This window comes from Condylura cristata, unplaced genomic scaffold, assembly GCF_000260355.1.
Source record: "Condylura cristata isolate star-nosed mole 26May11 unplaced genomic scaffold, ConCri1.0 scaffold00038, whole genome shotgun sequence".
Lineage (NCBI taxonomy): Eukaryota > Metazoa > Chordata > Mammalia > Eulipotyphla > Talpidae > Condylura > Condylura cristata.
In genome coordinates, this window is record NW_004567139.1 from 8,212,499 (window position 1) to 8,216,056 (window position 3,558).

The window sequence follows — 3,558 nt, forward strand, 5'->3', positions numbered from 1 at the left end:
CGCCCCCCCAGGGGCAAGATGAAGAGGATCGCCTTCCAGTTCACGCCCTACAGCTGGGTGCGCTTCGAGTGGAAGCCGGCCTCGTCGCTGCGGCGCTGGCTGGCCGTGTGCGGCATCATCCTGGTGGTGAGGCCCCGCCCCGCCCCGCCCCGCCCAGACTTCCCCCGGCGGAAAGGCCCAGAGCGCAAGAGCTCCTCCCCGTCCCGGTCCCGCGAGAACTTCCCCGCGAGGCCCCGCCCCGCCCCGCCCCCGCGAGACTTCCCCCGGCGGAAAGGCCCAGAGCGCAAGAGCTCCTCCCAGGCCCGGCCCCCGCAGGTAGTGACAGGCTCGGGGCCCGCGCGCATGCGTCAGACCGCCCAGCTGCAGCAGGTGGCACCGGCGGGGCCCCGCCCCCCAGGTACTGTAACCCGTTCGGTGCCAGAGCCAGTAAATTACAGCTCCACCCTGAGGGGTAGCTCGTAACCATACCCTGATCACTTTCCCTTCACCTGCGTCTAGACGCGGGCAAAGCGTTCCAAATGAGATATTTCAGAACCCCGGCGGCCAAACGGCGGTGCTCGAGGAATCGGATGTGTTCGCTCACATCTAAGCCATGCTGAGCCCTCTACCAGGCTTAGAAACTACAACGTCGAACAGAAATCCTCGTCCTCAAGCAATTCACGGTCCAGCGGAGTGGAGAGAAATAGAAAAATAATGCCATAAGGACCGTTAGAATTATTTGGGAACCCCCGAAGAGACTAAAAATGGGGGACGGGTCGCTTCTCTGCTTAAGCACCTCCGGGAGAAGGTGATGCGGGGATAACTGAGGCGTTGGAGGTTGAGTAGGAGTTCGCCGAGAGAGGGCGCGGGGTGAGTGTGCTGGGAGAAGGGGACAGGTACAAAAGGGGGAGGCGCTTCTGTGCCAAGCTGAGTGCGGGGTGGAGCGACTCCGGGGAATGGCAGCAGAAGGGTCTGGAGACATGTTCTTATTTTTCATTTCCAAAAGCGCTTTCCAATTCAAGAAGAGAACAGAAGGCATCTTATGGTAACATGTTCTCTGGATGCCAACAAACAGCGTGGAGAGGAGAACCGAGTATCTGATTCTAATGCAACAAGTCCATAGAAATAGATTATGAGTTGTTCCCTCACTAAGTTTTCACTGAGCGTCAGCCTTGAACCTGGCATTCTGAAGGGCAAAATGGACCTGCTTTATGCAGTTGGGGGTCTAGAGCAAGGCAGTTAGCCCTAAGTGCCAGAGTTGTTCTTGGCACCGAAGTGTCAGGGAGGACCTGGTGCTTGAACTGCAGTGGGAAAGCAGAGAGCAAAGATGGACGGATCAGCCAGTGCATCCACTTGGCCAGTTTGGGGATGGGAAGGGGGGCTGTGGGGCCAAGCCAGGATTCAGAGCTTAGGTTTCATTTTCAAGAGCTGCGCCACCACTGAAGGTTTCTGAGATGTCTGATGTGAGACACAAACAGCAAAAGGACAGCTGCTCGTTACCACCTGCTGTGCACTGACATCATGGTGCCATTTACAGCGTGGAAATTATTCCCATTTTACAGCCTCAAAAACTGAGTCTTGGACAAATTAGTCACCCACGGAGACCCAAATACAGAAGACCCAAAATTTGAACCCGATCTGGTTCTAAAACTCATATTGTTCCCCAGTAAACTTTGTTCTGGAATATAGTGGCCAGAGAAAAAAAATAGAAACAAAAGGGAAGGACCTGGCTGTGAGCTAGAGGAGGGGAAGTGAGACAGGACTCGCCATTCTTTGCATTGAGTGAGGAGAAATATGCAAATCATCACTCAAGAGCAATAGCTCTTGAGAACTGGATGGGGGCAGGGCCCCAGGGGAGAGGCAGTTTAAAGAGATGATGGTGGCCCATGTTGGAAATGTTGAGTTCATTGTTCTGGAGACACTCAGGTGCAAGTATCCAGTATGCTGTTGTAAAGCTCTGGGCCTTCATTTTCTGCCTTCTCCCCACATCTCCCTAGCAGCCACCTCATAACAGCAGAACAACCTGTCCCAGAGCTCACAGCCTAAGGAGAAGACAGACTCTGAGGGCAGAACACCCACAGTACTTGGGGAGCACACTGAAGGTGCGTGACCTAGTCCAGGGGACCAAGGAGTTGGATTTAAACGCAGACCCTGCTTAGCCTGAGCACAGAAGGGTGTTCTAGGAGAGTCCAGCATGGCAAAGCCAGACACGAAGAAAGAACCCAGAACTCAGAGGAGAGCTGGGAGAAGAACATGGCCCGCAGGGAAGCAGGTAAACTTCACACGGGGTGTTTTCAGCGATGCTCAAAACCAGGGACTCGATTGTATGTGATCCCAAGGCAGGAATGAGCAAAGGGCAGGTTTCCATCTTCAAAACAAGGGAAGCCCCCCTCACCCTTAGCAACCTTGATAGGCTCTTGGAAGCTGCCAGTTAAAGCAAAGCTATATTTAACCAAAGCAGTTTGATCACAGGCTAATTGATATAAAGAGTCAAGTTTCTTTGGCATATTTCTGGCTATAAACGTCTCAAGACCCCAACACTTCTTAATGTTCAACAGTCTCTTCTATTCACTCGTGTTCCCGCTGGCTCTACTCCAGTTCAGGGTTTCCAGGGGCCGCCTGTAGCTCAGGTCAAGGCTGGCACCCAGGCTGGGCAGGACGCCCGCCGTTCCAATGCCTGCCGTACACCCCTCGCTCACCCCAGTGGCTAAGCCAAGGAACCTCACACGTAAACCTTTGGGATGTGGGAGAAATGGAGTATCCCAAATCAATGCATTTTTTTCCTCATCAACATTGCAAACAAACAGTTTATTTGGGAACCTGCTGTCCTTCATCACTCTGGCTGCAGGACAGAAAATCAATTAGAACTAAGATATTAATTACCTAGAAGACGGTGTCTCAAGTCCTTTGCATGGCCCTTCTGCGCCTTGTCCCTGCCTGCCAGTCTTGCCCTCTCAGTGTCCCCAGTCAATATACGTTGACCAGTCCAAGGCACTGTGGTTTCCAGTGGGCACCACGGTCTTTGGAGAGTCCCTCTTTGCACACACAGCTCCCTCTGGGCCACTGACTCGCTCTCCTTTCTCTAGGCTCCCTTCTCCAAAACTGTCCTCGCCTCCAACCCTCTGGCATTGTCTGCCCGCTCCCAGACAGACTGGACCCAGGCCTACACTTCTCTCAATACTCCCAGCCCAGCATAGGCAGGGGTGAATGAAGGGGCGGAAGACAAAACGCGGTTGGCTAGAGAGAAAGATGTTGCTGCTTTGCTGTGCTGTGATATTTGAAGCAAAGGACGTAGGTGAGATGGCAGAGGAGAAGAGAGGACTAAGAGAACCTGTAAAAAGAAGGGGGCTTCCTTTTTTAAAGGCAGCATTCATGAAGCTGACTCTAAGCTGCCGTAGAAGGAAATACACAGGGACCAGGTTTGGAGGGGAACATTTATAAGCAAAACTAATTGTGTTGTCAATGATGAATGTGTGGGCAACCTTAAAAGAAGCCTTCCACAGCCCCTCCCTGGTGGTGCAGTGGGTTAAGGCCAGCTAGTTGCAGCCCAGCCCCTTCAGCACAGTTCAATCCCTGGCC